The sequence below is a fragment of the Macrotis lagotis genome, chromosome 1 (genome assembly GCF_037893015.1).
Source record: "Macrotis lagotis isolate mMagLag1 chromosome 1, bilby.v1.9.chrom.fasta, whole genome shotgun sequence".
In the NCBI taxonomy this organism is placed as follows: Eukaryota; Metazoa; Chordata; class Mammalia; order Peramelemorphia; family Peramelidae; genus Macrotis; species Macrotis lagotis.
Window position 1 is genome coordinate 457810672 of NC_133658.1, and position 20588 is coordinate 457831259.

General features: G+C 38.1%; 1 protein-coding gene across 6 annotated transcripts in view; it reads left to right on the plus strand.

The window, feature by feature from the left end:
- The window catches only part of CDKL3 (cyclin dependent kinase like 3), an 83969-nt gene that overhangs the window by 8499 nt on the left and 54882 nt on the right, over positions 1–20588 (plus strand). Inside the window, exon 1 of one of the 6 annotated variants that reach the window (XM_074213572.1) lies at positions 19805–19882. The exons of the other annotated variants lie outside the window; for them this stretch is intronic. The gene's annotated coding sequence lies outside the window, so the exon portion shown is untranslated. Of the gene's footprint in view, positions 1–19804; positions 19883–20588 lie in introns of those variants that run through there. 6 annotated transcript variants of the gene reach the window in all.

A 20588-nucleotide genomic window follows, 5' to 3' on the forward strand; every position in this document is an offset into this window, starting at 1 on the left:
GGATGACTTGAATATATTTGTAGGCATTTGGGAAGGAGTTGGTGGAGAGATTGAAATTGAAGATGTATGAATAGAGGGTTTTATTGAAAGACAAAGACTAGAAACTCAAGAGGGCTTGGAATAAGGGCCAAACTTAAAGGGGATTACTTTTTTTGAGAGATAACTTTTCATCTGAGATTGGAGTGAAGAAGAATGAATAATGTATCCTGAGAAATTGTGATTGGGAGGAAAAAAGTTGAGAGTTTAATTCAGATGTCCTTAATATCCATGTATTTTCTTTTGTTCTATATGTAAAAGACTAAATCAAGGGTTGCAATGTCACTGTGAAAAAATGAGAGAAACTCCATAATAGTAGAGTAAAAGAGTTATTAAGCAATATTAAAGGCCTAATTGAAGCATGTACCATAAATTTTTAGTGGGTAAAATCATATTTTTTATTTACTCCCATTTAAACTTTATTTGTACTCAAAGACTATCACAATGTTCTGTACACAGTATGTGCTTAAAGTTTGCTAATTTAATATTTATGTGATCTACTTAAGAAATTTTTGAGTAACTACTATGTGCTCTGCTCTGAAGGAGTTTATAATTGAATTGAAAATGAGAGAGTGAGGATTATTGATTAAATAACAATGAGATAGTATACAATTAAGGGATATAGATACTATGGATTATAGGAGTTGAGCAAAAGGGCAATCATCTTGGGTTATATAGATCCCAATTAGTTGGAGAAGGCTTTAAAAAGAAGATAAGAACTAAACTTGGACCTGGAAACATGGTTAAGATTTAAGTCAGTGAAAAGGAGGGGAAGAATTTACCAGGACCCCCTGCAATAACCCTAGCCTCTGACTGCTGTTTTTGACAGTCTTCCCAGGGAACTGATTTAGGCCTCCTGTCTCTGGTCTCTTCTTATTGAGACTGCTAAGAGCCTTGAGTCAGCTCCTGGTCCAGGCCATCTACACTGAGTTTTTGCCTCAGAGACTTCTCTCTGAAGGCTCTAGAGGCCCTTGTTGAACTTTATCCAGTTTGAGCTACAGTTCCTGTTTCCTTGCTGAAGTCTTTCAGGGAATACATTTGCCTGTTTTTGCTTCCTGCAAAAGGCAACTTGGACTTCAAAGGACACAACAAACTATGAGTCCAAATTCATCTTGAGAGAGGACCTTTAAGTCTATTTTTTCCTACCTTATCAAAGTTCTCTTCAGCCACTGGTACTCTGACAGAATTCATTCTTTAATGATTAATTTATTGTCTCCCCTCATACCCTTCTTGCCCTGGTGATTCTGAACCCTACAATTACAAGCCTCATTTCCCCTCTCCAACTGTTCTCCCTCCTCCTACAATGTCCAGCTCTACCTACAATCTTATACTATATTGTCTGGAATGCCTGCTCCATAGTTAAGAAACATGCTTTCATCTTAAACTTTTTCCTTTTTCACTCTTCATCTTCTGGCACTCACTGAGATCTGGTTTCCTCCTGATGACTGACATTCTTATTTCTGGCCATTCACATCCCCTAATTTATTGGTTATGGTAAGGTGGGAGAGTCAGAATACTCCTTGTTTCTCATTGGCACCTCCAGACTCCCTCTACCACCATCACTCAACAACTTTTCCTCCCCTGAGGATCATACTATTCAAATTTCTTGCCCAATTCAGATTCTGGTGACCACTATTTATTTACACTCCTTCACATATTGTGATTTGGAAAATGCTCCTGAACCACTATTTCTTTCTAACTCAGCTTAGTTAAATCTGTGTATTTAAGATTATCTACAAATGTTCCTCTATCATGTTCTTGGACCCCAAAATACTTTTTTCCTCTTGATAATCATCTTTCCTTTTCTTATGATCCCTAACCCTGTTCTTTGTTTTCACCAGGACCTTGAGTCCCCTATCCCTAAGTTATTTCCAGGTCATCAACCCTACATTGGCAACAGTCTTTCCTTCCCTATCTTGATTCCTTGGTAAATGTGGCACAGTGAATAGAGACTCAGGCTTGGAGTCATCTTCCTGACTTCAAATCTGGTTTCAGATCCTTACTAGCTGTATGATTCTGAGTCACTTAACTCCTATTTGCCTCAGTTCCTCATCTGCAAAATAAACAGAAGGAAATGGCAAAACACTCCAGTATCTTTGCCAAATAGGGTCTTGGAGAGTTGGACACAAGTGAAAAATGACTGAACAACAATATTATATGAATTCTCTGGTCCCCAGTCACCAGTTATACCCTGCCAAATTGTAATCTTAGATCACTTTAACTAACCACTGTTTTTTTCCCTTCTCTATTATGCTGCTAAACAGAGTCAGAGAAATTTCACAAAAATTCTGCTGATTTCATCTACTGCAAATTTATACTCAATTGGACCCTTACCACCTCACATGCCTTTTGATGTTATTTAGTCATTGTCAGTCATTTCCAATTCTTTGTACTCCATTTGGAGTTTTATCAAAGATACTGGAGTGGTTTGCCTTTTCCTTCTCCAATGAGGAAACTGAGGCAAACAGAGTTAAGTGACTTTCCTAGGATCACACAGCAAATAAGTTCTGAGACCATTTGAACATAGGTCTTCCTGACTTCCTATTATATCTACAGTATCACTTAACTTCCTTAAGCAAACAAACATGAAAACTGAGGTAGAGTCAGGTCAATATGAGACTCACCCAGGGTCATACAGCTAATAAGTGTCTGTTCACTTATATTCAGTTGTTTTCTGACTCTTGGTGACTCCCATTGGAGTTTTCTTAGCAGAAATACTGAAGTTTGCCATCTCCTTCTCCAACTCATTTGACAACTGCGGAATCAGGAGTAAGTGACTTGCCCAAGGTCACATAGCTAATAAGTTATCTGAAGCCTGGTTTGAGCTGAGGGAGCTACCCCATATTCCTTTTACACCTCTCTAATCAATTTGCTTTTTCACTTAACTCAGCAGCTATTCTCAATCATTTTACTCCTCCTCAAGCCCTCTTAGGTGAGGACCTGGCTTCATATTTCACTGAAAAAATTGAAGCCACTCCTTTCTTCTTCATCTCATATCTCTCAGACTTCTTCCTCCACTATCTCTTTCATCTCTATCTGTACTGAAGAAGTGGTCCTTCTTCCAGAGACAAACCTGTATACATATGTCCTTAATCCCATCCTCTTCTCTCTCTCTCTCTCTCTCTCTCTTTCTCTCTCTCTCTCTCTCTCTCTCTCTCTCACACACACACACACACACACACACACACCCCTACCTTTTTAACTCCTTGTCTATTGACTGTTTTCTTACTGGCTACAATTTTTCCAATCTTTCCTCCATCCTTGAAAAACCCTTATTTGATCTGGCTATCCTTCCTAGCTATTGCCTCATCTCTCTTCTGCCCTTCCTGACAGTGTTGTCAGGATCCCTCTGAGTCTTCTTCTGTCACTTTTTAACCCTCTTTAAATTGGCTTCCCACCTCATAATTCATCTGCTCTTTCAAAAGTTACCAGTGATCACCTTCTTGACAGATCTAATGGTCTTCTCATTCTTTATCCTTCTTGTTCTCTGACAGTGTTGATCATCCTTTTCTCTTACCTTTGATTCTGTTGATCATCCTTTTCTTCCCTTTCCTGGTTCTCCTATCTGTAATGACCACTCTTTAATAATCTTTATGGGATCTTCGTTCAGAGCTTGCCCAAGGGCTGTGGGTGTATCTCCAAAGACTTTGGCCTGATACTGCTTCTCTTCTTGCATATTATACTACTTTATGTCATCATGAGCTCCCGTGAGTTCATTTTATCTTCTCTATTCAAAATATTGCCAGAATATCCAGGCTTCTATTATCAATAACTTTTTTGACTTCTCAGTCTACATGTCCCATAGCATCTTATATTCAAAATGCCCAACACAATACTTATTATTGTTATCCCCAGACTCTCTCTTTTCCAAACTTGTTTGTTACTGTTGAGAGAATACCATTTTCGCAGTCACTGAAGCTTATGACTTTTGCTCCTTCTCTTGCATTCATTCCATTCATTCCTGGTTCCAGGTTTCTGAGACTGATGGACTACTTGAGCATAGGAGTTATGAGCTTCAGTAAGGCCAGTGCTAATCCAATGATTGCACTAAGTCCAGGACTAATATGTTGAACCCCTGGGAGTAAGGTGGATACAAACTAAACTGTTTCACATCAGAAATGAAGCAGGTCAGAACTTTCAATTTGATTAGCAGTGGGATCAGGGCCATGAGTGGCCATTGTACTTCCAGCCTAGGCAGGATGTGAAGAAACCTGGTCTTAGAGGAAATAAAAGACCTCCAAGCAGGAAAAATGCCCCTTTACCTCTCCCTTACCCATTTTCCCACCCTTAGGCAGCACATTTCACTTTTATACAGCTCTTAATTGTTAAGAGCATAATTGTAAAGAGCTGATGTTTCCTGACATCAGTTCTGCACTCTGAGACAAAACAAAACAAATCTAACTGTCAAACGACAAAGCTCAGAGTCCTTGTAGACAGTTATTATGCCATGTTCATCATCATATAGCATCATTAAGAAAATGCTGATTTGGGGCTGCTAGCTGGACCTGAGTTCAAATCCGACCTCAAACGCGCAAAAATTACGTAGCTGTGTGACCTTGGCAAGTCGCTTAACCCGACTGCCTTACAAAAACAAAAAATAATGCAAGACTAAGACATGGCACTGAGTACTTTATATTACCCATCTTGTAAAGAGAGAAAATACTGAAGATCATAGTCCAACAATAAAATAACTGTGTGGGAGATATCTGAGGCTGATATGTTCCTATCATAAATAGCCCTGGACAATTTAAGACAGCCCAAAGGATGTTGAGTCCACATAGCAACTATAAACTGTAATAAACCATGTTGGATTTCCTCAAAACAGACTAGAATGTATGGATTCATCCTTGATTGGATTTCTTTGGGGTACTGAGGTATTAGGATACTAGTCTGATCTTCAACAAAGCATGTGTGACTATTTTTCCATTGGAAAGGCAAAAAAATCCATGTTAAATTAATCTGAATTATTTACTGAAATTCTTTTTCTACTATACTAATGTTCCACAAAATGATTAGCCTAAAGAACTTTTCTGTCAAATAACAAATTAAGAAAACAAAAACCCATAGAGTCTCATATTGATAAATAATAGAGAATGTTCAAACTAAACCAGTCTAGCCTCTAGAAATGTAGGTTGATTGTGTTAAATATGTTCATTCTTCAGCAAAAATCTACAAACAATACAAAGATATGCCTGTGGAGCTTTGAAGGGAGAAAAGATCCTATAAAGAGGACCCCAGTTTTACTTTTAAAGTAGCTCTATTAAATGGAAGTTAAACAAGGAAGTTAATATGATTTAAGGGCTGCCAGCCCTTTGTCCTCAAAATATCTCTTCCATATCCTACCCTGAGACATTCATTCCTTAAGGTTTAGAAGGCTTTTCAGTCTACATGTATCATCAAATAAAATTCAAATTTGAAGGATAATTTTTCATGGGGAATATTGAGAGGTAGTTTAGGAAAAAATTCTTCCATGAGAACAGAATACTTGCTAAGCATTAAGGTGGGGAAGACGGTAGGGTTTGATTATAAATAGGAGGAAGTGAGAGGTTACAAACTTTGTCTCTTTAACAAATGTGTCCAAGGAGAACCCAATCATACTTTACACTGATCTAATGTGACTTACTTGATTATGTATATGTCTACAACTTTCAGTATGCCATTTTCCTGGATACCACGAAATTCATATAAATCTAATCATTTTGAATTTAATTGTGGCTAGAAATCCCAGTAGGAACTATGTCAGTAACTTATCCTTTAATACTCAAAGAATGTATGATTTTATCTCCATCAATTCCTCCCATGCCTTACCAAATGGTCTCTAATGAGCTATTATAATCTACCAAAATTCTTCACTTGGTGAACAACACTCTAATAAAGAGCCACTCTGACACTTTGCTAGACTGGTCTTAAGACAATGGCATATAATCTGTCACTAACCCATATTCAAAGTCTTTCTTGCACTCCTGCTCCAGTGGTATATCCTTTGAGAACTCAGAGTTACCTCCACATCACAACAGGACATCAGAGTAACGTTTTAATGAAGGAAGACAATGCCGATCAGTTTTCAGCTTTAAAAAAATTTAGGATTTGACATTTTTATCCAACTTTCTAACTGGGTTGACTGAATTTATACATTGAGTCAAGACTAAAATACTCAGATAATTGACTGAGTATTCTAGTTTGACTAAATGTATACACTAAAGTAAGATGCTCAGCAAGAATTTCTTACTAATAACTATGTACAGAATAGTTTTACCTCTGGTTTTTCCTGATTTTGATCCACATTAAATAAAGTTGGTATTTTAGATGTATCACTTCTCTTTGGTTCCCTCTTCAGCACCTTTATCTGTTTAACTTTTATAAAGAAACAAAACCATTACTATTTATAATTCCTCCCCTGAATTTTTTGCCTTCTCATGGGTTTCACTACCAAATTCTAAATGCATATAAATACATTACTTTTATATTCAATTTCTTGGAATACCATCAAGATATTAAAACTTAATTATAAATCCTGGTAGCAGATATGGCAAAGGCAAATTATTTTTCTAGAAAAACAATATGTTACCAAATATAAGATACATGATATTCCTTTTTAAATTCTGAGCCAGGTTCTTAAATAAGTAGTTCAGGGTTGTGTTTACTAATATAGTATCCATGCATAATATTGCTGCTGTTACAGTAACTTTTCACCAGATGTCACTGTTCTTTAAATAAAATAAATACTATATGTAAGGCAGCACATTTCATTCAGAAATTCGATCATTTTAAAGAATTCTTCTAGAAAATATGGGGGCAGCTAGGTGGGGCAGTGGATAGAGCACCAGCCCTGGAGTCAGGAGTACCTGAGTTCAAATGTGGCCTCAGACACTTAATAATTACATAGTTGTGTGGCCTTGGGCAAGCCACTTAACCCCATTGCCTTGCAAAAAAAAAAAACACACCCCCCCCAAAAAAAAACCCTAAAAAAAAAGAATGTATGAAGTAAATATTGTATATCCTCTACTATGGGAGGGAAACCAAGTCATATGATAAATAAAAACCTAGGTGAAAACCTAGACCAATGTTCTAACAATTCAGGATCTATACCTTGTTATATTCAGCATTAAAAGCAATGATCTAATTAGAATTCCATCTTTTAAAATTTTTCCCAACTCCCTCTTAAATCATGTGATCTATGAGAGACTATTCTAACTTGTATTTAAACATGACAGGATCCCACTAATTAAAAATTCAGATAAGTTTGACTATCTTGGTATTTACATCAAAAGTTAAGTTTTTAATTTTAAAAAAGACTTAAAAATCATGTGTTTTGAATTTGTACAAACCTAAGCAACAAATTTATACCTTCAATTCCTTTCATTTCCTTAGACTGTACTGTGAAAGGCAGCTCTGGAAAATGTATCTCTTTCTTGTCATTCCTTAAAAGACTTAGTTTCCTTTTGTTCCCATTTGCTATTTGGTCATTTTGAGCTGTTTGCTCATGAAGTGTGCCCCTCTCTGCTTGATTCTAAACAATAACAACAACAAAAATATGTGTATGACAATTCTTAAAATGAAGAGACCCCAAGTTGATCTTCTGTTTCCATATGAGACTGCATGAAAAGCATCTTAAAATATCTGGTTCTTAGTTGTCAAATAAGTCCAAAGAAGACCTTTGATATTTATTGTCATATTTTCTGACTGTGTCAAGAAGACTCAGTCAGGATTGAGGTGAAAAAGAATAAGGGAAAAAAGTTAAAAAGGATACAGGGAAATGCATAGCAATTCCAACTCCAATAGAAATTTTAGAAACTAAGATTTCAGTATATTAAGCATTATTAAGAAAATATATATTTTTAAATATAAAGAACAATTAGGCATAAAAAGTTCTATGTGTATAACTTCAGAAGTCATAAACTACTATTTTTAATTTTTATTTACATTTCCCCTTGTCCAAATCACTTCAGTTCTGAATAGCTTGATTTCCCCATGTGTTGTAAATGAGATACACATTTTATGTGCTTTTTTCTAATTAATTTTTACAGTAACTATTATATGGAATCCAGTTATCAATGATTTTAGTGAGAGGAAACAAAAAAGAGCTTACCTAAAAGTGCTATATATGCACCTTCAAAAAAGTTAAAAAATAGTCACTGTTCCACAAAAATAGAAGAAAAAGAAAAAGAATCAGGTTTCCTGAGTTTTAAAGATATAAAGACTTTCATGAAGTTAAACATTAGTTAAGTCAGGCAAGAAACATTGATTCTGTTGAGTAATTAAATCTCATGGAGAAAATTTAACTTAAAATCAAAAGAAGATTACAAACTGGAATGGGGCCTCAAATGCATCAAATAATGGAAAGAAAGTATAAATGTAGAAAAAGACCAGATTGAAATGACCAGGTCCTTAAACTTACTTGAATAGGGGCTTCATCCTCTTGCTTGTTGTTAGACGTGAATTGTAGAAAAGCGTGTGAGGAAGTCCTTCTATTTTTAGCTTTTTCAGATGGCTTATGACTGAGAAGTGAATATGGAAAGTTGTTAAAACTCCCTGGGGAGGCTGAAACCTCTGTTTCTGTTGCAATCCAGGATAAGCAACATGTGTACAGTCCTCTCTCAGTACCAACACTAATACCAGTCCTTGTTCATTCACACTAAACAAAGTATAAAGCCAAAGCAGAAGACCAAAGGCTTCTGGTCACCATTAGTCTGTTAGTTCTCCTGTCTATGAGGATCCATTGATCCTACTTACTATTTATCTTTGTGTTTGGGATTCTGGCATCTCACTCAGCCTATCACAATACTGACTTCTATTCCACGTAACTAAGTTTTTCTGTCCCTGAAGACTGTTCTTCTGTCCTCAGGCTCTAAATCTGCATTCCTGATAACTTCCCTGACAGACCCCGGTTGTGTCTTCACCACTTCTCCTTGTTTGTGTTCATCTCCTGGTTACTTAGACCTAGTCTATCCAATTATTCTTCTACTACTCCACCTGATCTTTAATGACCATAGTCTCCTTTGATTCTGTTTTCTCTTGGACTTCAAGAATTTATGCACTTGGTCTTAATCTAACTGATCTGGCTACTCTGATCCTCAATCCAATGACCCTCTTAACGTTTCTTTAGACTTTTCTTATTCTATAACTGCCAAGAACCAGCAAAACAAATGACAGACACAAAATTGACTCCAAATGTAATTCTTTTCCAACACTATTTGACTATTGAAGAGTAGTTTCAGCTTTCCTTTGATCAGTGGGAACATACATGATTATAAATAAAGAATATTTTCTTTTAGCAGGATCTAGTATTACTAGAATTCACGCATATCATCTTTCACAGTCAAAGCATTTCATTAACACTATTTGTTCTTTTCTCCATTAAAATTCTGTCCTTGATGCTTCATCATGTAACAAAGATACTCCAAGGTCTTAAAGCTTATACAAATTCCAGCAAGTCCTACCAAACCCCAAAGGCTTCAGGAACTGGTCTAATGATGGCCTGTCAGAACACTAATGTAGGGCAGTTAGGTGGCACAGTGGACAGAGCACTGACCCTGGAGTCAGGAGGACCTGAGTTCAGATTCATTCTCAGACACTTAATAATTACCTGTGTGACCTTGGGAAAGTAACTTAACCCATTGCCTTAAATAAATAAAAAAATTTTAAATTTCTTTTTATTTCATTTTATTTTTTAATTCTCATTTTGTACAAATTTTTTTTTACATTAATAAAATATTCTTGTTTAAGAGTAAACAAAATACCCCTCCACCCATGAATATAGACTTGCTTGGGTGATAGAGTAAAGGGGAGAGAAAAAAATTGAAATAAAAAAAATAGTAATAATTGTAGGTATGGCCAGGTGGCGCAATGGACGAAGCACCAGCCCTGGAGCCACGAGCACCCAAGCCCACATCCAGCCCCGTAGACCCAACAGTCACCCAGCCATGTGACATGCAAGCCACCCGATCACCACTGCCCTGCAAAAACTAAAATGAACAAAAAAAGACCCAAAATAAAATAGTAATAATAGTAGGGGTGGCTGGGTGGCAGACAGAGCATTGGCCCTTGAGCCAGGAGCACCTGGGTCCAAATCCGGCCTCAGACTCCCAAAGACCACCCTGCTATGTGGCCCCAGGCAGGCCACCTAGCCCCATTTGCCCTGCACCCTCCCCCAAATAATAATAATAATAATAATAATAATAATAATAATAATAATAATAATAAATGTGCTTCAGTCTTTGTTCCAACACCAACAACTCTGTCATGGGTGGATCACATTCTTTATGGTAAGTCCATCACAAAAGTTACTTCCATATTTTTCCAACATTGCCATTGCTGATCGCAACTCCCTCCTTTCTTATTTCTCCACTACCATGTACTATATTTTCTCTCTCCTTTCACTCTGACTCTGCTGTAGGGTCGCTGAGTGGCACAGCAGAGAGATCACTGGTCCTGGGGCCAAGAAGCCCTGAGCCCCCATACCACCCCTTAGGCCTAGCATCCACCTGGCCCTATGGTCCTGGACAGGCCTTCCAATCCCAGCCCCTTGTAAGAAGTAAAAAACAAAATGTGTTATATGTGACCACTCTCCCCCCATGGTCCATCCTCTCCTCCTTTATTCACATCCCCACCCCTTCCCCCTGCTCCCCCCTCCTTACTCCAGATGCCTATACCCCATTGAGTATATATGCTGTTTCCTCTCCTAGCCACCTCTGATGAGAGCAAAGATTCCCTCATTCCCCCTTGCCTCCCCCCTTCCATATCATTTCAGTAGCTCATTGTAATAAAAAAATCTTATTATATGAAATATCTTGGCCTATTCCTCCTCTCCTTTTTCTTTCTCCCATTACATTTCCCTTTTTTTCTATTGACTCCATTTTTACACCATATTTTATCTTCGAATTCAGCTTTCTCCTGTGCTTCAACTATAAAAGTTCCCTCTACCTGCTCTATTAATTGAGAAGGTTCATACGAATATTATCAGTATCATTTTTCTATACATGCAGTTCATCCTCATTAAGTCCCTCATATTTTCCCCCTCTCCTCCAATCTCCATGCTTCAACTGAGTCCTGTATCTGAAGATTAAACCTTCTGTTCGGCTCTGGCCATTCCAAAAGGAACATTTGAAATTTCCCTGGTTTATTGAAAGTCCATCTTTTTCCTTGGAAGAGGACATTCAGCTTTGCTGGGTAGTTCATTCTTGGCTGCATTCTAAGCTCTTTTGCCTCCTGGTATATTATATTCCAAGCCCTATGAACTTCCAATGTAGTTGCTGCTAAGTGCTGTGTGATCCTGACTGCAGCTCCACGATATTTGAACTGTGTCCTGGCTGCTTGTAATATTTTCTCTTTGACTTGGGAGTTCTGGAACTTGGCTATAATATTCCTAGGGGTTGGTTTTTTGGGATCTTTTTCTCTGGGGGATCAGTGGATTCTCTCCATTTCTATTTTGCCCTCTGCTTCTAGAATATCAGGGCAATTTTCCTGTAGTAATTCTTTGAAAATGATGTCAAGGCTCTTTTCCTGATCATGACTTTCAGGTATTCCATTAATTTTCAAATTATCTTTCCTAAGTCTGTTTTCCATAGCACTTGTTTTTTCAATGAGATATTTCACATTTTCTTCTAATTTTTCATTTTTTTGGTTTTGAAGTATTGATTCCTGATTTCTGGTAAATTCATCAATCTCCCTGAATTCTATTCTTTGTATGAAGGATTTGTTCTCCTCAGAGAGTTTTCTTATCTCTTTTTCCATCTGGCCAATTTTGCTTTTTAAAGCATTCTTCTCCTCAATAACTTTTTGAACTGTTTTATCCATTTGACCTAAGCTGGTTTTTAGCATGCTATTTTCTTCAGTATTTTTTTGGATTTCCTTGACTAAGCTGCTGACTTCATTTTCATGTTTTTCCTGCATCTCTCTCCTTTCTTTTCCCAGTTTTTCTTCTAACTCCCTCATTTGATTTTCAAAGTCTTTTTTGAGCTCTATCATAGCCTGAGCCCAATTTCTGTTTTTCTCGGAGTCTTTAGATGCAGGAGCTTGTGCTTCCTCATCTTCAGACTGAGTATTTTGATCCTTCTTGGGCTCATTTGCAAAATATTTCTCAATGGTCTTCCTCTTATTTCTTTGTTCGTTTTCCCAGCCTAAGCCTGTTTTTTGGGGGTTCTTCCTGAGCTTTTGGGGCACTCCCACAAGGGTCTCAGTGTGTGAGGCGCTGTCCTCCCTCCTGGTCTGTGAGTGACCATAAGTGCCCCCCTCTGCCACAGGCCTGAGGTGGGGGGGGGCCCTGCTCTTCTGTTGGGGGGGCCTAGCCTGGGATCAGGATCTGTATGTGGTCAGAGCCCCAGAGTCCTGTTCCAGGGGCAGAGGACAGAGCTCTGCAGTCTCTCTTCACTCCCCTCCCTCAGCTCAATGGGCTCATGCCCTGGGGGCTCCTGCTTACCGTCTCCACCTGCTTCTGTTTCCAGATCTGGGCTGCAGAAAGACCAAGCTGCGTGCTGTGTGCCCTGAGGCCTGGGCTCCATATTCTGGCTCTGGCAGAGGTCCCCTGCTGTCCCCCCACTTTGTGCCTGATGCTCCCCAGGGTGCAGCTCAGGAGCTGCGGCTCCCAGGGCCCTGGGGCTGCCTCCGGGAGGCTGCAGTTCTTCACTCTGCCAGGCCACCCCTCTGGCGGGGCTGCCCTTCCAACCCTGGGGAGCAGAGCCTTTCTGCTCTTTTCCACGTTACCTTGAGTAGGAGAACCACCTCACTGGGTCCCTTTGTGGGTTCTGTGTCTCGAAAGTTTAGTTAGAGTCCTTAGTTTCAAGTTTTATCAGAGAGCACTTAAGACTGGATCCCTTCTTGTCACCATCTTGGCTCCACCCCCATCAATAAATAAAATTTTTAAGAAAATTCTATCAGAAGCTAAGTGGAGTAACTAACTAAATGGAGTAACTCTTCACTTGTTTGAAAAAGATAAAGAATTTTTCAACTGCAGTAACCTTTGAAAATCATCTAAGTTGGGTGACTAGGTCGTGCAGTGGATGGAGCACTGGCACTGGAGTCAGGAGTACCTGAGTTCAAATCCCGCCTCAGACACTTAATAATTACCTAGCTGTGTGACTTTGGGCAAGCCACTTAACCCCATTAGCCTTGCAAAAACACTGATTTTTTAAAAAATGGTTTTTTTAATGTGTGATTGTCAACATAAATGAACTCTAGGGTCATTTAAAGTGCTAATTGCAGTGAGGCAAAGATACCATGCCTCCAACCTGACACAAGTGGAGCTTTCTGAAAATTTGTTAGATGACAGTGACTTTAAATATAATTTCTTTTTTTTTTTTAGTTTTTTGCAAGGCAAACGGGGTTAAATGGCTTGCCCAAGGCCACACAGCTAGGTAATTATTAAGTGTCTGAGACCGGATTTGAACCCAGGTACTCCTGACTCCAAGGCCAGTGCTTTATCCACTACGCCATGTAGCTGCCTCATAAATATCATAATTTCTTATAAAAGTTTACCTAGTATCAAATAGTTACCATGATAAAGAAGCCCAAGAAATTTTTGAAGTACTTTTACCAGCAAACATATAATCTCCTTGCCAAGGAAAAGATAGCAACTAAAGTTAATATTGATTTATAAACTCATTTGCAGTTCGTTATGGAAAAGGATGGCACAAAACTAAAAAAACTATTGCCTCACAAAATAATTTTTAGAAAGTAGAGAGGAAAATGAATCTATTTGAAGTTTACCAATCCAACTAAGTCAGATCATCACAAAAGATTTTATAGATGAAGCTGGAAGGAGGATCATAGAGATGCAAAATGAGATGTAAGTAGATGCAACATCGATAATCATTACTGATAACAGCAAAATTTGCTTCATTTGCACTCCAGCCCCTTTATGAATAAATAGAAATGACATAAAAATAGGAAAAAATAGCGGTTGTACTTAAAAGAAGAATTTGATGTTAGAGGTAGAATTTTCAAGTCTTTCATGAAGTAATTTGTAAACTCAAAAAGGGAATAGATGCCAAAAGAGTAGAAAAAATACTAATAGACATTATTATTACCAAAAAGGCAACTAATTTAGACTATAAGCAAATACCAACAGATTTGCCTACTTTTTCATCTCTAGAAAAATTTTATGACAAAGGTCTGCATGAATTAGGAGTATACATAATGAAAGTGAGAGATACCTGTTTCTACAAGTTTATGAAGATTATTTTGTTCAATAGATTATGCCTTCAGAATCACAAAATGGACAAATATATAGAGAATAGAAGGTACTACAGTGTTAATTATTACTAAAATCATTTGATTTAGAGGAAATTGATGTTTTAAAAGGCTTTCATCAACAATCTGCCATACATTTATTAATACCATATAAGATCTCTTGATAAATGAAACCACAGATATGACTTTGTTCAGTACTCCTGTTATTATCTGTATCAAGGGAACAGGAATACAGGTAAGTGATGAGAGAATAAACTAGAGTGATTTGACATTGGGAATGCATTGTAACTAAAGAGATCCAGTTAATAAGAGAAAACTATCTACATATATGTCAAGCCGATATTATAGAGTAATAGGTATAAGCTGAATATCAGTAGAAAATCTAATTCACAAAAAGATGCTTAAGAAAAAAATCTTAATAAAAATCATGGTCTCTTTTCTGTATAGGAACATTAAGAGTAATAAGAACAGATAAAAAGATCATAACACAAGGAAACAAAGTTGATTTCACAGCTGGCACAATGATATTTGATTGGATGGGACTTATGATTAGAGTATAACTGAAGAAATAGCCTTATTTTAGAGAGAGAGAGAGACAGACAGAGACAGAGAGAAATAAGGGAGGCAATTCCAATAAGCATTTAATAAGTGTCTTACTATTTTCTAGGCATGGATATAAAAATGATAATAATATGGTAATAATAAATTTTTAGCTGGGGGAGAGCACAAGCCTATTCCCTCTTTTAGTAATAGTACCTGAGTTATACTCTGAGGTAAGTTAAGGATTCTCTGAGGCAAAGGGAAGAGCTTTCTATGCATAGGTAACAACAGTCTGTGCAAAAGGACAGAATTAAGAGAGAATTGTAAGAACGTGAATTTAACTGGAACCTAGAATACATTAAAAGTAATAATGTATGATAAATCTGGATAGGCTGGGGTCAGATTGTGAAAGGCTCTAAATACTAAAGAGAGGAGTTTATACTTAGAGGCAGTAAAGAGTCTCTTGGAATTTCTTGAGCAGATGAATGACATGGACAGTACTGTGCTTTAGGAATCTTAGTTTGGTCCCTTTGTGAAGAATGGATTGGAGAGGACAGGAATTCAGGTAGGAGAACCAAGAATATAGTGCCATGTGAGAAATCTAGACCAGAATAGGAAAGCATGAGAGGATAGTACTAGTGTAAGGGATCAACAGAAAGGGAAATCATAAACTATTATACTTGTAGAAAGATTTATCCAGATAATTTAACATAAAACAAATTAATATCAAAACAACTCAGAGACTTCTCTCCCTCAAGTTTGGCAAAGGTGATAAAAGATGGAAATAATGTTGAAGGAGTCACACAAAGATGGGGGTACCCTAATATACTGAGAGTATATACTGAGTCAATTGGTCCAAACATTCTGAGAAGCTAAAGAAAAATGACTGGAATTCTCAAGTCCTTTGACTCAGAAATCTTACAGCTGGGCATATAACCCAAGGAGTTTAAAAACAGAAAGACAAGTCTCGTTTATAACAAAATATTTGTAGCAGCACTTTTCAAGGTAACAAAGAGCAACAAAAAAGTGTATGCCCATCAATTATGCAGTGTCTAAACAAAATGGGATACATTAATAGAATATTATTGTACCATAAGAAGTGATTAATATGAAGAGTTCAGAAAGCTTGGGAAGGTTGATGCCAAATAACATAGAACAAGGAAAATACTACTTAATGACTTCAACAATGGATATGAAAAAACAAAAAATGAATATGAATGTTGTAGAATTACAATGACCAAATCTGATACCAGGGAAGAACTACCTCTCTTTGCAGAGGTGTGGATCTGTATTATCAGATGAACAATTTACATTTTGGTGTCATTGAGCTGCCTTTTCATTTAAAAGAAACCTTGCTATAAGAGATGTCTTCATGTATCAGGAAGAGGGAAAGAATATATTCAGAAATAAAGGTGATGTAAAATTAAAGACAAGAAAAATAAGTTTTCAGAAGGATGAATGGAGGAAGAAATGGAACTAATAGTCTTGGGAATTTAAGCTAAATTACCTGGAGAGGAATTAATAGGTTATATTGTAAGATATCACAAACCTGAAATGGATGTTGAGGAATGGGAAAGTATATGGACCATTTGCTGCAGTTCCCCTTCTGCCAAAAGCATGCTGATTAATATACTTTTAAGTTGTGCTAATAATGTTTTACAAGATGGAAGAAGTGATAAGGGAAACTGTTCTTCTGGACTTGAGTCTGACCAATAAGGGAGAATTAGTTGCTGAACAAGAATGGTGTTATGAACCATGGGAAGAAGTGACCAAAATCATGTTAGAGAGGAAACTAAATGTAGTCTGACTTTTTAAAAAAATCATCATACCTGTGATTTAATAGACATAGGCATCTCCTTTTGAATATTTTCCATCTACCAATGACAGTTGGCATCTGCTTTATAATTAATAATCAAAAGTTATATGACTTCCTCATGGTCATACAACTTTAATTTTTAGTTATTTATTTTTACTTTTTCAAGGCAGTGGGGTTAAGTGACTTGCCCAAGGTCACACAGCTAGGCAGTTATTATTAAGTGTCTGAGACTGGATTTGAACTCAGGTCCTCCTGACTCTAGGACTAGTGCTCTGTCCACTGTGCTTCCTAGCTGCCCCTCACACAGCTTTTATATTTTAAAAGCAGAACTTGATTCTAGGTTTTCCCAATAGAAGCCAACTCTATACATTGCTTCTATATATACAACTCATCCTCTTCCTTTCATATTTGACATGTGCCCTAGATTTGATAGAGTAGATTTAAAGAGTTCAGAAAAAGAATAGATAGAATTCCATGTGTAAAACTTCTACAAGATAGGGTCAGCCCAGTAGGGGCAGCTGGATAGTGTAGTGGATATAGCACTGGCCCTGGAGTCAGAAGGACTTAAGTTCAAATTTGACCTTGACACTTAATAATTACCTAGCTGTGTGACCTTGGGCAAGTCATTTAACCCCATTGCATTGCAAAAACCTATTTATAAATAAATTTTTTAAAAAGGGTTAGCCCAAGGTAAAAAAATTACTCAAGAATGAAACCTTAACAAAACAGTACCCTCATTCAGGAAGAAAGACAGAATGGATGTATAAGTTATTCAGGGAACTCATTCACCAACTTAGATTTTTAAAAGATAGCTATTTTTTAATTGATCAATTTTAATTTAACAGTCAATGAACAGGAACAAACCAAAAAAGCCTCCCAGATAATAGCAAACAAAAAAAACTAATGAGTGATTAACACTAGTCATATATGCTACCATAAACTTTTGTGATCTTCCCTCTGTTGAAAGAATATGTGCTTCCAATTTTAAAATGTAATCCCAACTTCATTTGTCGTATTTAACTTTAAGTAATTAATTACTAATTTTGCTGGTATAGACCATCTCAGCTAAGTAAGGAAAGACTGTTGCCAGGAGATTTATCAATCAGTAATTGAATTCTTTAGCAATGGCAGCTCATAAAAGAAAAAAAAAGATCCTCAGTTTTTCCTAGCCCTTTTGAACACACAGTTTTTGTGACAGTAGTAAAGTGGTGGGAACAAATAGCAAAAGATAATAAGAAATGGATAATTTTTGCACTATCTACAAACAAACTTGCTGTTACTCTAAATATGCGACCATTGTTTAATCACTAACAAGTAGACATACCACTAGAGGAACTGAGTTGTATCAGTATTGGTTTATTTTTACTAATGAAACTAGAAGACAAGGAAGTTACTTCTAAATGGAAGAATGGTTCCCAGATTCTTCTTGGGAAGGCAGATAAAGGCACCTTAGTCTTATATGACCATAAACAACAATAAATATTTCTTAGACTTTTCAGTTTTAGTGAATTGCAAACTCATCATGAGTCAACAGTATAATCTAGTAGCCAAAAAAAGTCAATGTGATCTTGGGCTTCATTGACCAGCATAACTTTTAGGACTAGGGACATGAGAGTCCTTTTGTAATCTGCCTTATCAGATCTCAGTTTAAAGACACTGATAAGTTAGACAGTGTCCAGACAAGAACAGCTTGTATGGAGAAGGACCTTAAATTCATGTTGTTGAATCATTTTTCTGTCATCTTCCTAATTCCATTTGGAGTTTCCTTGGCAGAGATATTGGAGTGGTTTGCTATTTTCTTCTCCAATTTATTTTGTAGATAAGAAAACTGAGGCAAAGTTAAGAGACTTGCCCAGGACTATACAACTGGTGTCTGAGGTCAAAATTGCACTGCTCTTCCTGTCTCTAGGTCCAGTGCTCCATCTACTGTGCTACTTAGCTGCCCCATTTGAGTCTATAACATATAGTCAAGATTCAAAGTCTATTCAATAGCAGTATTCAAGTGTTTGAAGGACCAAGTGGAGGAGAGATTAGACTTCTCTTTGATCCTGGGAGTAATGGATGAAAGTCTCAAAGAAGTAAATTTAAACTTGATGTAAAGAAAAAGATTTTTCAACAATTTGAGCTAGAATTGAGCTAGCATAGAATTCCCTATACAGGGGAATGGCTTGATTAAGAGATATTTCCCTTTCTTGAAGGTCTTCAAGCAGAGACTAGACAATAATTTGTCAGATAATTTAAAGTATTCCTTTATTGCAAGCATTGAATTAGGTGATTATTGAGATCCCTTCCTGTTGCGGGAGGGGTCTGTCTGACCCTCCAGCCACCGCCCTCTACTTACCCTAATCCAGGGTCTTCAGACGTCTCTGGCTCCCCACCCGGGGTGGGGGAGGGGAGAACAAACCAGGCAGAGCACCCGAGGAGAGGTTCACTTCTTTACTGATGTTACTAAGAATCCCCCCCCCCCCAGCCTTTCTGTACTATCCCTTTTATCCCCAGACCTAACTCCTCCTAGTAGGTGGTCTTGCTCCTCCTGAGTTCCCCCTGAGGGTGGAGCCAGCCCATACTGAGACCATCCCAGTACCCGAAGGCAGGTTCTGACCTCTGGGCGTCTCAATGTTCCTCTCAGGGGGCCCCAGTCCAGAGCCGCCCCTAATAACTCCCCCTTTTTGTTTAAACAGGGGTCTTTGCCAGCCAATGGCGAGGAGCCAAAAGGTCTGCTTTAATCGCCTCAAGTGATCGTAGGAGAATGTCTCTTAATAGTTTCAAAAGGCACGGAAGCAAAAGGCACACTGCAATAAGTCTAAGGGTATGCAATGCCCTTTGACGGAAGTCCCATTATCCAGAGAACTGATATCATTCCCACCCAGCCATTGCCGGCTGCTGGGGTGGCTTGGTGGATTCTCCTTTATGTCGTATAGTCAAATTGGCGAGGGGGCAAAGAAGGAAAAGAGCATCTGGTGGGGTGTGCAGTTAGATTGTACCAATTCCCGCCTTTGCCCCAGGGATGCGTAGCCCATGTTAGTCCCGGAGGAAGCTGCAACAGGAGGATGATCGCCAGGATGTCATGTCTCCTTTAGTTCCTCTGTGTTCAAGGGCGCTTCCAGCCTCGATGTCCCCGCCGTCTCGATGACACTGGTCTCGGTAGAGACTTCTCGCACCCTCCGGATTGGCACCCAGATCTCCTTGTCTTCTCCATCTGGTAGTATGGAAAGAAATCCCTGACCTCTGCACTGTACTATTCCAGGCCCCTGCCACTCACCTATTGGATCTCTCCAAAAGACTGTGGTTCCTGTTAAGCAGGTACGGGGAGCCTGGGGCAAGCTTGTCTTGCCTGGGCTCTGGGTGTTGACACAACGATCCAAACCTCCTAAATATCTCATAGCAGAACTTGTGCCATCATCACGGAAATGCAAAAAATTTATGGTATATAGAGCTAATGCTAATTCACCTCTAGTTATCTTACGCCTATCTCCCCCTTTTTGTTTAAGCAGAGTAGTCTTTAGTGTGCGATTTGCTCGTTCCACTATAGCTTGGCCTGTAGGATTGTAAGGAAGGCCAGTGATATGATGTATGTTGAACTCTGCACAAAAGGTCTTAAATGAGGAGGAAGTATAGGCAGGACCATTGTCTGTCTTTAAGGCTCCAGGGACTCCAAAAACTGAAAATTGTGTATATAGATGGTCAATAGTGGCACGTGTGGTCTCCTTGGGTTGTATAGAGGCCATGATAAAATTAGAAAAAGTGTCAACAGAAACATGAATTAGTATTGAGCCTATGTGTGTAATGTCCATCTGCCATAGGGCATTAGGGCGATCCCCACGGGGATTCACTGCTAATTCTTTGGGAGGTGGGCGAAAAGGGGCACAAGCGGAACACCGCTTGACTATTTGTCGGGCCTGTTCTTTGGTGAGCCCATAAAGATTCCTTAATGATCGGGCAGAAAGATGGTATTTTTGGTGGGCTAGCTGAGCTGGTATAAAAAGTGAACCAATCAATGCTTTATCAA